This window comes from Helianthus annuus, chromosome 17, assembly GCF_002127325.2.
Source record: "Helianthus annuus cultivar XRQ/B chromosome 17, HanXRQr2.0-SUNRISE, whole genome shotgun sequence".
Taxonomy (NCBI): domain Eukaryota; kingdom Viridiplantae; phylum Streptophyta; class Magnoliopsida; order Asterales; family Asteraceae; genus Helianthus; species Helianthus annuus.
In genome coordinates, this window is record NC_035449.2 from 111,303,359 (window position 1) to 111,324,070 (window position 20,712).

The window sequence follows — 20,712 nt, forward strand, 5'->3', positions numbered from 1 at the left end:
TTATTTAATTAATCATACACCTTTCTTTTATATAATCTGTTTTCTTATCACATTTTTCGTATGATTTATAAAAGAAAACACTTAACAAGGTTCATGACCAATTTTTATTAAACATTTCTTTAAACTCAAGTCATGAATCCTATTTTCACAAAACCTATGTATCTCCCAGGCATTTTTATGCTGACGTACCTATTTTCACATGTGTTTCAGGAGCTGTTGCATAGGTTTGATTCAGGATACACTAGGGTGGACTCGGGCCTTAGTGACATAAAAGAAGCAAGATTAGTTTAAATAATGCTATGAACTCTTGTTTCCTTTGTTTAAAGACAATGTAATCCCTCTTTGTTTATAAATAAAACAGAACTTGAATTACCATGGTTATGAAACAATAATTCTGTTACAACACTCCGTGACGTTTCCGCCGCGGTTGCATGTTATACGCGGTCGGGGTGTGACAGAAGAGTTGGTATCAGAGCCAATGGTTATAGGGAATTAGGTTATTATTAATGCTTTGACCTAGACTATAACCTTTCTAGGACCCCAACACAAGTTATCTTGTGTTTAGATCTTAAAACATGCACTTCACCTATCCTTAGGTGATTGCCAAAACAAGAACCCAATTTTCCGAAACGATTTTTGAAAATCAATCATCTGTTTTTAAATGATTTATTATAAGGTTTTGAACCCTTCAATTTTTTTTCTGAATGATTTTGAAAATTTATCATCCGTTTTTGAATGATTCTTTTGGCCTTGTGCCTTCCAAGTTTTCAAAATCTCGTCAAAGTTTTGGGTTCTAAATAGTGTGAACACATGCAAACTGGAAGAGTGAATGCTTATACCCTGGGTCTTCTGTCTAAGGCTAGAGTGTTCAATCCACATAATCGGACCAGTCACTCTTAACTGGGAACTCTTGGGGTGAGTGTTCACTTATATGCGAGCATGTCTTCGCGATACATTATTTTTGACCCATTTACTTTGGTTAGTAACTGTGTGTCATTTGTTTGCTTTGTGGTAACAAACAAATGACCACCATCTTTGCCTTTGTTGATTTTTGTTTCATCTCATTCTTTTCATCTAATCATCTCACTCGTTTCCTCTCATGTTTCCTCTTTTAGAAGGCCTCCTCGACGCGAAAATCCGCTATCTAATGCCGAAATGGCAGATATCATGGCGCAGCATATGGCTGCTGTACTCCCAGACATTATTGCTCAAGTGAACCAAGCCAACAATAACCAGAATGCTCCATGCAATTTCAAGAGTTTCAATTCGGCTAAACCACTCAAGTTTAGTGGTTCTGAAGGGGCAACTGGGCTCCTACAGTGGTTCGAGAGCATTGAGAGTACGTTAATTCACGTTTTGTGTCCTGAAAATCGGAAAGTCGAGTTTGCTTCCAGTGTGTTTCAGAAGAGGGCTCTTACTTGGTGGAATGGAGTTATGAGAGACCGCGGTGCTGAGGTTGCATTAGCACAGACTTGGGCTGAGCTTAGGGCTCTTATGATGAGGGAGTTTTGTCCTCGTCATGAACTGAGAGCTTTAGAAAGGGAGTTTGATGACTTAAAGTAGGATAGTGGTGAGCACTGGGCTTACACTGACAGGTATGAAGAGTTGAGCTTGCTTTGCCCTACCATGGTTACCCCACTCGAGAAAGCTATCGAGAAGTATACTGATGGCTTACCTGACTCTGTACAAGACATCGTCACTGGTAGTAACCCTACCACAATTCGTCAGGCAATCGAGTTAGCTGCAACGTTGACTGAGTCGCAGGTTCGAAAGGGTAAACTACACAGGAAGGGTGACAAAGGTAAGAAACAGTCATCTGATAAGGGTGAGAGCAAGAAGGGTAAGAACAAGAAGGGCAACGAAGGGATCTAGGAAGCGTAAGGCTTCCCAAAATTTTGCTATCACTGCCCAAGTCAACCAGGCAGCTCCCGATCAACCCGCACAGCCACCAGCAAAGAAGCGGTATGCGGGGAATGCACCTTTGTGCAATAGATGCAATAGTCACCATCAACCGCAACTTCCGTGCCATTTTTGTACTAACTGTGGGAAGTCGGGTCATCTTGCTGATATTTGTCGCTTTGCTCCCAATCTAGCTGCACGTAAACCAGCTCAGCAGGCTGCTCAACTGCCTGCTTAACAGCAAGCACAAGCTGCATGACCTCATTTTCCTCCTGGTTCGTGCTATAATTGTGGAGACCTGACCCATTATCGAAACCAGTGTCCAAGGCTGGTTAATGTAAATCAGAATCAGGCTCAGGCTCGAGGTCGAGTCTTCAATATGAATGCTATTGAGGCGCAAGCAGACAACGAGGTGGTGAACGGTATATTCTTTGTTAACAATCAGTCTGCTTCTGTTCTTTTTGATTCAGGTGCCGATAAGAGTTTTGTGTCGTTATCTTTTGAGCCATTGCTTCGTGTGTCTAGAACGAAACTAGGAAAGCCTTTGAAAGTAGAAGTTGCTAGTGGTGATCCCATTGTTCTCGATTCTGTTCTTCGTAACTGCCAGTTGAACCTTAACAACCATCTTTTTCCCATCGACCTCACGCCAATGCAACTGGGGAGTTTCGACGTTATAGTAGGCATGGATTGGTTAGCCAAGCATCACGCAGAGGTAGTTTGTTTCGAGAAGATTGTTCGAGTTCCGCTTTCGACAGGTGAGATCCTACAGATTCGTGGTGAGAAACCTGCTAGTAGTCTCAAGCTCATGTCTTGTACTCAAGCTCAGAAGTATCTGTGATAGAATTATGTGGCCTTCTTGGCACATGTCGTAGCAGATAAAGGCAAAGGTAAGTCTATTCAGATATCCCTGTTGTTCGGGATTATCCTGAGTTGTTTCCTGAAGAGTTACCTGGTTTACCCCGAGCACGCCAAGTCGAGTTCCGTATTGATCTTGTACCTGGTGCAAATCGTCTCCATATCGTCTTGCACCGTTTGAGATGCAAGAGTTGTCTAAGAAGCTTCAAGAGCTTTCTGACAAAGGTTTTATTCGTCCTAGCTTCTCACCTTGGGGTGCTCCCGTTCTTTTTGTCAAGAAGAAGGGTGGATCTTGTCACACCCCGACCACGTAAAACAACAAAACGTGGCAGAAACGTCGGGGAGTGTTGTAAAAGAATCATTGTTTCACAACCATGGAATAAATAATTTCGTTTTATTGAATCATTGAAGTCTTTGTTCTATTACAAATCATATAAATACAAATATTATCTTTCAAGTTTTAAAGTCGCTAAGGCACGAGTCCATCCTAAGTGTATCATGTATCAACAATCATCACAAAGCAGCACCTGAAACATGTGTAAAAATAGGTACGTCAGCATAAAAATGCCTGTGAGATACATAGGTTTTATTGATTTAGGATTCATGACTTATAAGTTTAGAGAAAAATTTTGTTTAAGAAAAGTTAGTCATAATCCTTGTAAAAATGTTATTGTTTTGTAAATAATATAAAAATCGATAACAAAACAGATGATATAAAAGAAAGATGTATAAATAAATAATTAGGTAAAAATGAGTTTATATATATATTGTTTGAAAAACAATTTGATAAAAAGGTTCATAGTATAAAGATATACTTTTGTTTTAAGAAAGTCAAATAAGTAATATATTAAAATATATTTCAGTTCCAAAATAGTCAAACAGATAGTATATTAAATATACTTTAGTTGTCAAAATAATAGTTTTCAGTAGTATATCAAAAGTATACTTTGGTTTTGAAAAATAACATATTAAAACTATGTTTTGGTTTTGAAAATAACATATTAAAACTATGCTTTGGTTTTGAAAATAACATATTTAAACTATGTTTTGGTTATGAAAAATAACATATTAAAACTATGTTTTGGTTATGAAAAATAACATATTAAAACTATGTTTTTGGTTTTACAAAATATATGTTGGTTTTCTACAATATCACATATGAAAGCATATCAAACTATACTTTTGGGAGTATAACTAAATATACAAAAATAATGTGATTTAAGAATTCATTCAGACCTAGTGCATCAAAATACACCTTTGAGACTATAGAAATACCACAAAGGCAATCCCTATTTGGATGGAGAAATAAATTGGTTTCAGACATTCCATGACAACAGGAATGAGGTGTCAAATCCTATAGCGCTATATCATACTACCAACCGGTCTGGTGAACAAAATAAGTACTATTCCAAACATTAATTTTATAATCTTTAAGAAAAATTAGAATTTAAACCATAAATAATCATTCAGTTTGTAAACAGATAAGTACTAGTATGTATAATCAATTATACTTTTGAAAATAAGAACATAACAAATAGGTACACATGTTTCACCCCAAAACAGTTGAAAAACAGTAAAAGAGGGGACTATGTACTCACTTGAGGGTGGTTAGAAGTCTTGAACAACTACCAAGCAAGCTAGAGGGAGCACGGTATCAAGCGGCTCCTAATATAGGTAACTACATAAATAAACCGGACCTAAAACGGAAGATCGGATAGGATGAGGTCTCGTAAACCAAATGAGTGTGGGAACTCATATGATATAGTTTAACAAGGCCTACATACTAAAAGGAAACCTAACCTAAGTGCTTACGACCCATCACGACCCGTTTAGATAGCTTACGCTACTAAAACGCGTCGTTCGCGTAAAATGCGTTCGGACCGCCTAACTAGTCCTATGACAAGTATTATACGCCTAAACATGTTTAATTATGTTGCATAATCAGTTAAGTGACAAAATTTTGGGTTACATATGCTTAAATATCAATTATGCATAAAAAAGGTATTTTGGTAATTTTCCTAAGGCATATAAACTACCTATCATACAACTACTTAAACGAACTGACCATAAGGTATAACCTCGGAAAGTTATTCCCTATACAACTATGGTCACTAAACATGTTTGGTCGGATCCTAATGATCGGCCAAAAGGGTCTAGTTCGAAAGTCTAAGCGGTTGCTTACACCGCTTGAGTTACGACTCTATATAAGCACTAATCTAAAAGTGACAAGCTAAACACGCTAAAACATGTTTAGTTAAGTTAGAAAACAGGTTTGGTATCAAAACAAATGGTTTTGATACCTAAAAGTAGTTTGGTTACAAAATACGCGAGAATACGCATTTTGGCCGAAACTACGACTCGTCACTAACCTAGATAACGTGGTAATCAGTAGGTATAGTCACTAGGGACTATAACCATCATGATTACGCTCACGTTATGAAGTTCAAACGAACTTCATGTTGACCATAAACTGGTCAATGCAGAAAGTCAAACAAAGTTTGACTTTTAAACGAAAAACGCATAAAAGAACGAAGGAATACTTACAAAGGGTCCCCACAATCCAAATAACTCAGGTATGAAGCAAGGCTTCAACTTAGAGCACATTAGATCAGACTTGTGTGAATTGCAAGGAATGGAGGTGTGGGTATTTATATATTTCGGTCCACCGTTAAGATCATTCCTCGTAAACCGAGCTTGAATCTCAACCCTCCATGTGTGCCCATTGTATTTTAATACTAGGGGACCTTAAAACCAGCCCATAGAATGCTCAAAAACCATTTGCAACACTTGGAAACAGCTGGAAGATCTGGAAATCAGATTTTTGCAGAACTGGGAGATCCTCGCGGCCCGCGTAAGGTCCTGCCTATGCTTACACGGCCCACCTGGGGTTCAGATCAGCAAAACAAGTTTCAGAAATGGCAGTTTCAGTCCCTGCAGTGTTTTAGGCCCCATTTTGACACATCTAAGGCTCATTAAGCCAACTTTATGGCCCTAAAATGATGCCTAAACATTGTGAACATGAAACATGCTCAAAAATATGCCGGATGTCGGTTCGTTTGGTCGTACGCTCGCGTTATTCGCTTAATTACGACGGAAGTCGTAACGAACGCAAAAACGATCCAAATTAAGCGACGAATGAAATTTTATCATGCCAAACACTAAAATAAAATATTTTAATGCTTACATAAATTTTTGGATGTCCGGATATATTCAGAACGTAAGATATGCGCGAAAATGCAAACTGATGCACTTTTTGACGCTTTTAGTCCCTATTGATCAATAAAGTTTATTTTAGCATACCGAACCCCTAAAAGCCTATTTCTAAGCTATTTAAAGGATATTTAGGGTATGTTTAACTTATGATCAAGTTCCGGAATGTTCGTTACTATACAAATCGGTATAGTTTCGCAGTTTGACACAAATAGTCCCTTCGATCGAACAAACTTGATTTCAACACACCAAACCATCCAAAACTTATTTCTAAGTTATGTGAAGGTTATTTAAGGTATGTTAAGCCTATGTCACTATTCCAGAGTGTTCGTTGCATTAAATTGGTTATATTTACGCATCAGTGCGCGTATAACCCTCTAGAAAGCGATTTAAAGCTTGAAATCGGGCAAGAATTGATATGTGCAAATGATACACATATTCTTACAAATACCAAGTGTGAAATACAATATTTCATTGGTTTGGTATTTGTTTGATGGTTGAAGTGACACAGGTGTCACAGATTTTTCAGGATGTGTATCGATTATCGTGAGCTTAACAAGCTTACCATCAAGAATCGATATCCCCTACCTCACATTGATGATCTCTTTGATCAATTACAGGGTGCTTCTTATTTTTCAAAGATTGATCTACGTTCTGGGTATCATCAGCTTTGTATGCATGAAGAAGATATTCCCAAGACTGTTTTCCGCACTCGATATGGGCATTATGAGTTCACAGTTATGCCATTCGGTTTGACTGATGCTCCTGCCGTTTTCATGGACTTGATGAATAGGATTTGTAAGCCTTTTTTAGATAAGTTCATCATCGTTTTCATTGATGACATTCTGATATATTCTAAGACGCAAGCTGATCACGAGCAACATCTTCGTCTTACTCTGGAACTCCTAAAGAAAGAGCAACTTTTTGCCAAATTCTCCAAGTGCGAATTCTGGCTTAAGGAAGTTCAATTTTTGGGGCATATCGTCAAGGAACAAGGTATTCATGTAGATCCCTCCAAGATCAGTGCGATTAAGGATTGGGATACGCCTACTACTCCTACTGAAGTTCGTTCATTTCATGGTCTCACGGGATATTACCGCCGCTTCATCGAAAACTTCTCGAAGATTGCAGTTCCTCTAACTGCTCTAAGTTAGAAGAACAAACCCTTTGAATGGGGATCCAAGCAAGAGGAAGCGTTTCAGACCTTGAAGCAGAAGCTTTGTGATGCGCCTATATTGTCTTTGCCTGATGGCAATGATGATTTCGTCGTGTATTGGGATGCCTCCAACTTGGGTCTTGGCTGTGTTCTCATGCAAAGGAACAAAGTCATAGCATATGCATCGAGGCAGTTGAAGATTCACGAGAAGAACTACACCACTCATGATCTTGAGTTAGGTGCAGTTGTATTCGCTCTCAAAATTGGGAGACACTATTTGTATGGTACAAAATGTGTGGTTTTCACGGACCACAAGAGTCTTCAGCACATCTTCAATCAGAAAGAACTCAACATGAGGCAACGACGTTGGGTTGAACTTCTAAACGACTATGATTGCGAAATTCGCTACCATCCTGGTAAGGCGAATGTCGTGGCTGACGCTTTAAGTCGTAAAGAACGTGTCAAGCTTCATTGTGTTTGTGTTCAATCTGATATTCAACCTCGATCTGATATCCAAACCTGCATTTCTCAGACTCAACATACTTGTGATTCACAAGGATTGATGGGTAAGGAATTACCCTATCACATTAAGCCTGATCTTGAACTGAAGGACAATGGATCATATTATTTCATGGACCATTTGTGGGTCCCAAGCCAAGATGATCTTCGCACCTTGCTTATGGATGAAGCCCATAAGTCTTGTTATTCTATTCATCCTGGCTCAGATAAAATGTATAAGGATCTTCGTACTTAGTATTGGTGGCCTGGTATGAAGAAAGACATTGCCATATATGTTTAAAAATGCCTTACTTGTTTTAAGGTTAAGGCTGAACATCAACATCCTTCTTGTTTATTGGAGCAACCAGAGATTCCAGTTTGGAAATGGGAAAACATTGCTATGGATCTTATTACCAAACTTTCGCGCACTAAGAAAGGTCATGATGCCATCTGGGTAGTTTTTGATCGTCTTACAAAGTCAGCGCATTTCTTGCCGATCTGTGAGGATTTATCTGCCGACAAGCTGGCTAAAATTTATGTGGATGAAATTGTATCTCGACATGGTGTTCCTTTGAACATTATTTCTGACAGAGATGCTCGTTTTTGGAGAACCATGCAATCTGCTATGGGGACCCAACTTCATTTGAGCACAGCTTATCATCCGCAATCTGATGGCCAAACTGAAAGAACAATCCAGACTTTGGAGGATATGCTTAGAGCTTGTGTGATCGATTTTGGTGGTAGTTGGGATTCGTATCTTCCATTGGTTGAATTCTCCTACAACAATAGTTATCACTCTAGCATCAACATGGCTCCTTTCAAGGCTCGCTATGGTCGAAAATGTCGTTCACCAGTCTGATGGAATGAGATCGGTGAGGCTCAGCTTACTGGACCAGACCTCATTCTAGAGACAACATATAAGGTTAAGAATTTCGCGATAACCTTCAGACAGCTTGAAGCCGTCAAAAGAGTTACGCGGACCGACGATGCAAGCCCTTGGAATTTCAAGTCGGTGATAGTGTATTACTTAAGGTCTCGCCTTGGAAAGGTGTGATCAGATTTGGAAAGACAGGAAAACTTGCACCTAGATATGTTGGACCATTCAAGATCGTCGAAAGAATCGGTAAGGTAGCCTACAGACTTGAATTACCTCCTGAACTTGGAAACGTTCATCCAACCTTTCATGTGTCCAATCTCAAGAAGTGTTTAGCTGATGAGAACCTCCACATACCACTTGACGAAGTTCGTGTTGATAACACAATGCATTTTGTTGAGAAACATGTGGAAATCATGGACCGTGAAGTTAAGTGGCTCAAACGCAAGCGCATTCCATTGGTCAAAGTTCGCTGGGAATCTAAACGTGGACCAGAGTTTACTTGGGAACGTGAAGATCAAATGAAGGCAAAGTATCCGCATCTATTCTCACAAGTTTCCTCTAAATAAATTTCGGGACGAAATTTCCACAAGTAGGGGAGATTGTGACACCTGTGTCTGTAATCATTGTAAACAATTTAGTTATCAATGAAATAATGTTATTTGATCCCAATGTTTTTTTGTTTATGTTTGATATTTTTCATGTTTTGGTTTTTGTTCAAATCCAAACTCTATATCGCTTTCTGGAGAGTTATACGCAAACTGGTGCGTAAACGTAATCAGTTTAACGCGACAAACCCTCCGGAACATCAATTTATGCTTAACATACCTTAAATAACCTTTACATAACTTAGAAATAAGTTTTGAAGGCTTTGGTATGGCAAAATCAAGTTTATTCGCTTACAGGGACTAAATTCGACAAACTACGAAAGTATGCCGATTCGTACTGTAACGGACATTCCGGAACATGATCATAAGTTAAACACACCCTAAATATCCTTTACATAGCTTAAAAATAGGCTTTGAAGGGTTCGGTGTGCTAAAATAAACTTTTAGGTCATTCAGGGACTAAAAGCGTCAAAAAGTGCATAAGTTTGCATTTTCGTGCATATCTTACGTTCCGAATACATCCGGACATCCAAAAATTTATGTAATCATTAAAATATTTTATTTTAGTGATTGGTATGCTAAAACCTGTTTTGTTTCGCGTAATTTGGATCGTTTTTGCGTCCGTTACGATTTTCGTCGTAATTAACCAAACAACGTAACCGTACGGCCAAACAAACCGACATCCAACATATTTTTGAGCATGTTTCATGTTCCCCATGCTTTAACATCCTTATGGAGCTTAAAAATGGGTTTGACGGGTGTTAGAAGTGCCAAAACACGACAATACGCGCACAGGGACCAAATCTGCCAAAACTCAAACTTTGCTAGTCTGCAGGGTCCTTACGGACCGTATGGGGCTGCTTACGGTCCGTAAGCATGTCCCAGGTCAGCAGAGTTGTGTTTCCAGCTGTTTCCAGCTTGTTCCAGCTTCTTCCACTCTTGCACATGGTTTTTCAGCATTCTATGGGCCATTTTAAGGTGCCCATGGTTTTGCAAAACCATGGGTGCACATGTACGGTTGTGATCGAAGCTCATTTTACGATGAACGATCTTAACGGTTGTGCAAAAACTATAAATACCCTCACCCATTTCACTCCCAACCCACACTTGATTCTGAAATTTCTCTAAGTTGATGTGTTTATTACTTCATACCTGAGAATATTTGGAATCAAACCTCCATTCTTGGACCTGTTGTAAGTATTCTTTCGTTCTTTTTCGTATTTTAAACACGAAATTCAAAATTTGTTTGACTTTCTACATTGACCAGTTTATGGTCAACACGAAGTTCATTTGAACTTCATAACGTGAGCGTAATCACGATGGTTTTAGTCTCTTGTGACTATACCTACTGATTACCACGTTATTTAGGCATAGTGACGAATCGTAGTTTCGGCCAAAATGCGTATTCTTGCGTATTTTGTAACCAAACTACTTTTAGGTATCAAGACCCTTTGTTTTGATACCAAACCTGTTTTTAAACTTCGTTAAACATGTTTTAACATGTTTAGCTCGTCACTTTAGGTTTAGTGCTTATATAGGGTCGTAAGGTAAGCGGACTAAACAACCGCTTAGACTTTCGAACCCGACCCGTTTGGTCGATGATTAGGATCCGACCAAACACATTAGGTGACCATAGTTGTATAAGGAATAACCTTCCGAGGTTATACCTTATGGTCATGTCGTTTAGTTAGTTGTATGATAGGTAGTTTATATGCCTTAGGAAAATTACCAAAATGCCCTTTTTACGCATAAATTCATTTTAAGCATATGTAACCTAAATTTTGACATCTAAACTGATTAGGGAACATAATTAGACATGTTAAGGCATATATTACTTATCATATGACTAGTTAGGAGGTCCGAACGCGTTTTACGCGAACGACACGTTAAAGTAGCGTAAGCTACCTAAACGAGTCGTAATGGGTCGTAAGCACTTAGGATAAGTTCCGTTTTAGAATGTAGGCTTTGTTAAACCATGTTACATGAGTTCCTACACTCATTTGGTTTACGAAACCACATTTTACCCGATCTTCCGATTTAGGTCCGTTTATTAACGTAGTTACCTATATTAGGTGTCGTTTGATTCCGTGATCTTTCTAGCATTGCTTGGTGGTTATCTAAAGACTATTGAGAAATCTCAAGTGAGTACATAGTCCCCTCTTTTACTGTTTTTCAAACGTTTTGGGGTGAAACACATGTGCCTACTTGTTACTTTCATGCTTTCCATGTTTTCATATCATATGCTTGCTATGCTCATTAGTACACTTATAGTACATGATTTCATTGTGTTTTTGCTATGTATGTTCATTTGTTGCATACTTAGTACATCGTTTTACATTTCATTTTATTCTATGTATGTCCATTTAGTGCATACTTAGTACATTATTTTACATTACATTTCACGCTATGTATGTCCATTTAGTGCATACTTAGTGCATTGCTTTACATCACTTCACATGCTATGTATGTTCATTTGTTGCATACTTAGTACATTTGTTTTACATCACATGCTTACATTTTGGTATGACATTTAGTTTGTTTAAATGGGACAAAAATACATTCATTAACATTGATCACACCGTTCGTTAGTAGGTAGTGGTACCATACGAATTGACAACTCCCGTTCATGACATCCTAGGTATGTTTGGATGGAAGTAATGACCGAATTCGATACACATAACTCAGATAAACCTTTAATTTGTTTAAGGGTTTGTCGCCACAGTCTCAAGGCTTGAATGTATGCATTTTCACAATACCGCATAGATGTTTGTATCAGTATAGCATGCATTTCCACAAAACATAACTTTGATTTAAACTACGTTTTACTTCAATACCTTGTTTTGTGCATATTTACCTATGGTTTAGTTGATATATTTCACATGCCATACATGATATTTTGGATACACATTACATGATTTACATTTGACACATGAACATTTTGACATTTGTTATACATTACATGGTTTACATTTTGACATAAACATTTTGGCAAATGGTTTAAACATAAATATTTTATATTGGTGGTTTGTTTGGGTAAGTGATTTAAGTAACGAGGCATGTGTAATATGATACAAACATGGTGGATACGCCGCTGGTACTTCCTATATGTACTTGTATGATATTACATATCGTAGCGTTATTTAAACCATTTCAATTTAGACATATAACATTTTACACAAATAACATTTTTTCACAAGATATTGTTTTACAAAACAGTTTGTTTTATACAACTCATTTTACTTGGTTATTTAATTAATCATACACCTTTCTTTTATATAATCTGTTTTCTTATCACATTTTTCATATGATTTATAAAAGAAAACACTTAACAAGGTTCATGACCAATTTTTATTAAACATTTCTTTAAACTTAAGTCATGAATCCTATTTTCACAAAACCTATGTATCTCACAGGCATTTTTATGCTGATGTACCTATTTTCACATGTGTTTCAGGAGCTGTTGCATAGGTTTGATTCAGGATACACTAGGGTGGGCCTTAGTGACATAAAAGAAGCAAGATTAGTTTAAATAATGTTATGAACTCTTGTTTCCTTTGTTTAAAGACAGTGTAATCCCTCTTTGTTTATAAATAAAACAGAACTTTAATTACCATGGTTATGAAACAATAATTCTGTTACAAGACTCCCCGACGTTTCCGCCGCGGTTGCATGTAATACGCGGTCGGGGTGTGACATATTATCCATGATTAATCTCTTTGCACACCAAGTGTTCGATAAAGTGTCCAAGTGAAAATTTTGACGAAACATATTACCAAAGGTTGTTGTTTTTTATGAATTGCACTACCAAATGTAGATAAGACCTTCTAACCGAAAAAGCATAACTTAAACATCCAAGAATTCAAAAAGTATTGAGTAATTCACAGTAGTAGCGAAGAAGTTTAGTGCAAATTCAATGCAGATGGTTTCTTTCTCTATATGAATGTATCTATGGGAGCATCATGTAGAAGTTGTATGTTATATATTTTAGGGATTTAAGCCCCAATCACTATTGGGCTTTGGCCTAATCTTTTTTAAGTAGCACTTTAGTTCGGTCCATAGGTCCAAGTCGGGTTTCACCATGAAAAGAACCGAGAACCGACCCGACCAGATTTTATTTGAAAAATTGGAACCGATCTAAATACCTAGGTACTTGAGTTCGGGTCAGGTTGGATATATTTTTGGTTCGGTTCTCGGTTATTTTCGGTTCGGACCTAAACTTACTCACCCCAAGTATGTTATGTCTTTATTTCTTAATTGAGAGCGAAGTATATATTTATTGTAAAAGAGTTAATTTAAAATAGACCTTCAAGTATGTTAGAATATATAGTGTTGTTTTGATAAGGTTATAAAGATGTTACCTGAGCTGAAATCCACTTCTTCAGGCATATGATGATGATAACATGAAGGCACGAAGCTAGTATGTGGATTGGGCGCATCTGGCCAGTGCGAAAGAAGCATATGACACTCATAAGACCATGATAATCATCGCATGTATGTCTGACAGAATCGGAAAGTAAGAGGTTGTAAGACTCTCAAGTGATTGAGAGAAATTCCATATTGGATTGAACTTGTTTGGGTCCATAGACAAGTATGGACCAAATGAGTTTAGGAATGAAAAAAATAATAATAATAGAAGGGTATCAATGGAAAAGTTTGAATCCGTAAGTAAGTATGGATTAAAGGTGGAATGAAAAGGTTTGAATCCGTAGGTGAGTACGAATCAAATTTATAAGAATGAAAAGTAGGAATGAAAAGTTTGAATCCGTAGGTGAGTACGAATCAAACTTATAAAAGTGAAAAATATGAATGAAAAGTTAGAATCCGTGTAGGTAAGTACAAACAAAAAATATAAGAAAGAAAGGTTAAGTTTATAAATGAATACGGCTCAAACATATAGGGATGAAAAGTAAGAATGAAAAGTATCGAATCCTTAAGTAAGTATGAACCAAACACATAAGAATGAAATGTCAGATCCATAAACAAGTAAGAATCAGGTGAGAATGAAAGAGGGAATGTGTTCCTTTCCCAACTAAGGGAGGTATAAACCTTGTAAGTGGTGTCGGTAGCCTTGTCGGGTTAGGTATGTTGCTCGACTAATAGAATGCATACATATATGTACACATGTGATGCATATACAGACATGCGTAGGTTAGGCTGGAGCTAGTTTTTGAAACCTAGCTAAGAACGTGTTGATAGTTTGACTTTGTTAGAGTCAAACAAGTTATATGAGTAAGTATAAGGCAAATGTTAATAAGATATCAAGAAGGGTGATTGTAATTAGCACATAAATAGAAAGTCTTATTGAAAGAAAGAAGTATTGAATAAGTTACGTGATGGACATATTAGAAATCAATTCATGAGAGTTAGGGTGAATGAAGTGTTATAACCTAGAAAAATTACTTAAGTATCGATGGAACGAGAAAGTTTTTGCAAGAAAAGCTAAAATGATGTTTTTGTAAGTATGTTCAAAGTGAAAGTAAGTAAAACGTGTACTACAATATGTATATATAATATATAGAAATTGGTAGCTTGACCTCGAAAAGTCAAACTACATAAGTTGGCAAATACTTATTGAACTGTAAGAATAGTATGTGAGAAATGCAATGTGTAATGTAGTATAGCATATAAGTGAGAAATCTGAGAAAGTATTATAGGTGAGTAAACACCGAATAGAATAAATATTTATATGAAATTTTCTAACCGTTAATCTTATAAGTGAGAATGGTATAATGCTTGAAGTGATGAAACTAGTAGAGTTGGTAAAGGCTGCTCACGAGTGGAAGCTCATCACATGGATGAATGAAATCAATCTAGATATGTATGGACTCGTAAAGAAATGGGCCGATCCATTTCATGGTTCAATGGATTGGGCCAAACTAGCAAGGTTAGTAAATTGTTCAACCTGTGAATGTTAGATAGAAGTTCTATGTAACACCATGACCGCGTATAAAATAACCCCCGCTGGAATAGTCGGGGAGTCACGTTACAAATTATTTCAAACACATGGTACTTAAAGTTTATGTTTTATAGAATTAATAATTTAAATTGTATTTTGGGAATTCGAAACAAAACGCAATAACTATTTTATTTTAAGCAAGGCAAGGCCCGAGTCCGAATCCTACATGTAGCATACTTGTACATCATTAAACATTTGTTCCTGAAACAAATGTAAAAGACGGTCAACAATAAATGTTGGGGAGTAACATAGGTTTTGTGGTCAAAACTCATAGCTTTAAATATTGAAATATATTTAACCAACTTCAAGAGTTGATATTTTTAACTAAACCTTTGTAACCATGAATCTTTGATAAAAAAAGTGTTTCTATTGTAAAACTGTATGAGTAATCAAACAATTTAAAAGAGAACATTGTATGGTTAACTTAGAAACCATTTGTGAATTTGTATAAACCAACCAAATGTTTTGTTTTGTATAAACTTGGTGTGTGTAAGGTGTATTACGTTTTTATTGATATTTTAAGCCCATTTTACACATTAGTCAAATTTTAAATTTATAAAACATGATATTCTACTAACACTAAACACACACTTGGGCAAGTGCACCCATCTGAGCGTAGTATAGCGTTGGTAATATACCGAGGTCGTCCAAGGACACCAGAGCTTTTAATACCGGTTTATCCTCAACGTCTAATCAATCTAAAGTTTTGAGAAAAGTTTTAAATATGAAAAATAAAACTAAAAATGCAGAAATAAAATAATAAAATAAAAACAGATAGACAAGATGAAACACTTGGATCCGACTCGCCTTTTAATTATCCTTTGATGATTTTCGTACTTTCGGACTTTTTAAGAGATTATCTTAGTTATAGTAGTAGGCCCCTCTTTTGAAGGTGACGTTACCCTCAACCCAGTGGTTTGAGACAGCAAGGATACAATCCCAAAGGGTCGGAATATTGAAAGATAATTAATTAAGTTATTAATGCGAAAAGTGGTAGGCCCCTCTTTTGAAGGTGACGTTACCCTCGGCTAAGTGGTTTGAGTCAGCAGGGATACAATCCTAAGTAGCCGGTTTAATGTATTAATAATAGTTTACATATGAGGGGGTCAAGCTCTTCGCACCCCCGCCATCAAATATCAGTGGGTATTGAAGGAGGTCCTAATAAGCTTGACCTAGGTCCTTGCAGGATCTATACATTGAACATGGCAAAAACCTTACTAAACCATTCCCTTAACCCTCGACCAGGTAGCCAACATACCTCTATATAGACCATAGAGATATGAATGGTGTAGATATTTTACTTTATATAGACAGTAAAGTAATGCCAAGACACCACAGACAAATGATAAAGAAAATTCACCTTCAACATAAGAAACTAGTTATTAAAGTCATTAATACAAAACCAAATAAAAAGAGCCGAAATATTAAAAATCAAAAGTAATACATAAAAGAATTGTCTTCACCGAGTGATGTAAGAGACTTAGCCAAACATGGCCTTTGATTGACAAGAACTCTTACGATCAATCTTGGATCCCGAGACTACTAAACAATCTAAAGATGGATGATGGATGATGGTGGTGGGTGTTGGTGGTGTAGTGGTGGTGGAGTGGTGGCAAAGTGGGAGAGTAGTGGTTTGCCAAGGGATGCCTTTGAAGTGAGCCAAGCACCCCTATTTATAGCCTGAATAGAAGCCCGACCATGGCGTCGCATCCAGCAGACACGCCCCCGTGGCCATCCTTTTCTCTTCCTTCATTAATTTCATTTTTCAGCATAGGGCTCCACACGACCCGTGTTTGCTGGGCACGACCCCGTGGGCAGAAGCGTATCTGTACTACCAAGATTTTGCAAGATTCTGCGTATCTTAGCATTGACCATGCCCCGTGCAGAGCTGGGCACGCCCCCATGGTGGGCGCAGAAGCTTCCACAACTTTGTCTTCTCTGCAGGCGGCTGATCACGCCCCTGTGTCCGGTAGGCACGGCCCCATGGTCAGTCTTCTGTTTCTTGTTTTTGCTTTTGGGGATGCTGTCGAGGGGTCAGGCATGTCACGTTTATTCCTTTTTTTGTATTTATGTTGGTTTTTGCTGTATATTTGTTCCTTTTGCTCGTTTATGCTCATTTGGTCCTGTAAATTCAAAAGGAAGACAAAAACACACTTTTTCCAACATTGGTACTAAAAAAGGGTTAGTTTTATGCCTCATTTGATGTAATTTATATGTTGCATTTTGCACACATAATAAACCAATCCAAATGACTTGTCTTGCATAAACCAACTAAATGACTTGTCTTGTATAAACCAACCAAATGACTTGTCGTGTATAATCAAATGTCTTTTTATAAACCAAATGTTTTGTGTAAACAAAATGTTTTGTCTTGTATAAAACAAAATGTGTTACACAGTTTTTATCATTCCCAAAGGAAAGTTCCAAACAGACCTTGGAAGCGGGAATGGGGTTGTCAATCTTATGGTACCATAACATATTACCGGCATTGCCATGTTCAACGCACCATCAAGTTTCATACAATGTAAAGCATGTTGTGTATATAAATCATATGCAATAAGTTATGTAAACTTTGAAAAGTAATAGGCACATATGAATTACCGCAAAACAATTTGAAAAACTGAAAAGTGGGGACTATGTACTCACGGGTTGCGTAGATATCTTGTTTAATCGTGTATGCAAAGCTCAAGTGTTTCCTAAATCCAAACTATGTCGGATAATTATATAATTAGTGTGTATTGTGATTTAAACGTAAGAATTGATAGAATGTGGTTTATTAACCAAAAAACGAAAGAATTGATAGAATGTGGTTTATTAACCAAACGAGCGAAGGATCTCGTATAATATGGCTTATTAAACCTTAAATTCTGATTGGAAAGTGTCTAATGGTGTTTTAACCCGTTACGACCTGTTAAAATGGTTTACGCTAGTTTAACAGGTCGTATGCATAATTATGGGTCCGGATGGTTGAATGAGTCCTATGACGAATCCAATATGTCAAAACATATTTAATAATGTTGTATGGTCAGTTTAAATGTCGGAAATATTGCCCATATAAGTGTAAAGCCATTTTATGCAAAAAGGGTATTTTTGACCTTTTAAAAGTATCTAAAGTTGACTCGTCATTTAACCTATCAAACGACATGACCATAAGGTATAACCTCAGAGAGTTATTTCCAATATTACTATGGTAATATAAATGGGCTTGTTCGGATCCTAAGGTTGACCAAGCGGGTCAGATTCGAAAGTCAAAGCAGAAGTCAAACCGCTCGACTTTCGACTAAGGAATAAGCGCTAAACTAGAAATGACGAGCTAGACATGTTAAATCATGTTTATCATGTTATACAAACTAATTTGGTGTCAAAACTTTTAGTTTTAATACTCAAAAACTTTTAGTTTTAATTCTCAAAAACTTATTCGTCGTAAAATGCATAGCGTTTTTTGCTTTTATTTCGTAAAACTTTGACTCATCATTTTGTCTACTTAACGTGATAATCAGAGGGTGTAATTGCAAGGGATTAACACCTTCATTATTACGATCATGTAGCAAAGTTCAATTTGAACTTTGACTTGACCAAAATGGTCAGAACCGAAAATCAAAGCAAAAGTCATTTTGCTTGACTTTTGGCTCATAACTACCTAATAAAAAGAAATAGATTAGGAGAAACACTTACAAGTGTTTGAAGGGAAATATTAGAACTCATAGAAGGAGGCATCAAAGCAAAAGCAAGCTCCAAGAGAGTGATTTAGTAAGAAAGAAAAGAATGGTGTGAAGAACTCAAAGATTTCAAGGCTATTTATAGTGATTTAGGATTCATGAGAACTTGACAAGTGTTAGATGAGGTGTTAAGGATGTTGCTTAGGGGGTGTTTGTTTTTTGTGAAAAGCACTTCCAAACCTCTTATGTCTGCCTCACGCAGACCACGCGCAGACGTTTGAGTCTGTAGCATGTTTGTTTTTTAGAAGTGATTTCATTAAAAAACCTCTTCTAAACCTCTTCCCCGCACAGACCTAGCCTCACCACTTCTCACCTCTTCTCACCTCTGCTTTTCCAAAACACATCTCAAAAGCCAAAACCCTATACCTTTGCTTTTCTCCACAGAGATACCTCCATATTCTCCAGCCAGCCAACACCTCCACCATCGTTTATCTTCCTCAGGCGACCCCCTTCCATCGCTTATCTTCCTCCGGCAACCCCCCTTTGTCGCTTATCTTCCTCCGGCGACCCCCTTTCATCGCTTATCTTCCTCCGGCGACCCCCTTCCGTCGCTTATCTTCCTCCGACAACCCCCCTTTGTCGCTTATCTTCCTCCGGCGACCCCCCTTCGTCCGTTCGCGACCTCCTTCGTTCTTGAAGAGGAGGATCTGTAAGTAATCGTTTGTTCAGTTGCAGCTGTTGGCGATCGTGTTTGTTCAGTTGCAGCTGTTGGTTCTTTTGCTCAATTTATTGTTTCTGAAGAGAAGGATAGAGCCAATCTCAAGTCTAGTCATGTATAATATAATAGGATCATCTACATAATATAATTATTCTGAAAATGTATATTATTTTACTGTTACAATTTGCATTTTTAATCAGTATACCTGTTATCAACATAATTTCAGTAATAGGAAGAAGATAGCAAAATAATTACTAGTATACTTCATTGTATTTCTTTGAAAACATAACAGTGTAACCAATAGATCCCAACGAATCCAAAACAATAATTGAGTTTTAAGTTTTGTGACAGAATCCAAAAAATAAAAAAAAGGAATAATATTTTGTTTTCAAATAAATAACCTACGAAAGAGTTTTAGCAGTTTTTAGTTTTTGAATGATTTTATAAGTTGCAACTACTAAATTCCAACTCATATGTTAAACTACAGGTGTTGTTAGTTCTTGGTGCAGCTGGAGGTGTTGGTCTTTCAGCTGTTCAAATTGGGATGATTTGTGGTGCCACAGTTATTGCTGTGGCTAGGTGTGTGTTTCTTCTATATGAATTTATTGTACAACCCCTAATTTCGAACAACTGTGCATTGAATTTGTTTGATATCTCATAGGAAATGAGAAAGTACGGCTTTTGAAGGCAATGGGTGTTGATCATGTTGTTGACTTAGACAATGTTATTGAAAGCGCCAAAGCGTTTTTGAAAACAAGAAAGCTGAAAGGGGTTTATGTTTTATATGATCCTGTTGGAGGCAAGCTTACGAAAGAAAGCATGAAGTTATTAAATTGCGCAACACACATTTTGGTTATAGGGTTCGCGAGTGGTGAGGTCCCTGTTATTCCTGCTAATATTGCTCTTGTTAAGGTAAACCAATTGCTTGACTCTTGTTTGTAGATCATGTATATGGGTTGATTGGATGTTAAAAAACTCTTTTAAGTTATATAAAATCAGTTTTTTATATTTCAGTTTATTTCAGCAGCTTGCAGAAGTTAAAAAACAAATAGTCTTCTTCTTGCAGACTGCAAAGGTTTGGTCTACCTTTTCAGCTGCAGATGTCTGCAGATGTGGTCCGCAGACTACAGACATTTTACCTCTGAAAAACAAACAACAACTTAGTGTCTAGGGAAAAATATTCATATTTAATTAATCAAAATCAATAAAATAAGTAAATAAAAATGAAGTAGAAGAACTTAGGTTCCAAATGAACAAATTCAAACTTGAAAAGGATCTT

General features: G+C 37.0%; 1 pseudogene; it reads left to right on the forward strand.

Moving 5' to 3' along the window:
- The first annotated feature begins 1,626 nt into the window (after window positions 1–1,626).
- Window positions 1,627–20,383, forward strand: LOC118488880 (annotated as a pseudogene).
- Window positions 20,384–20,712: the final 329 nt, after the last annotated feature.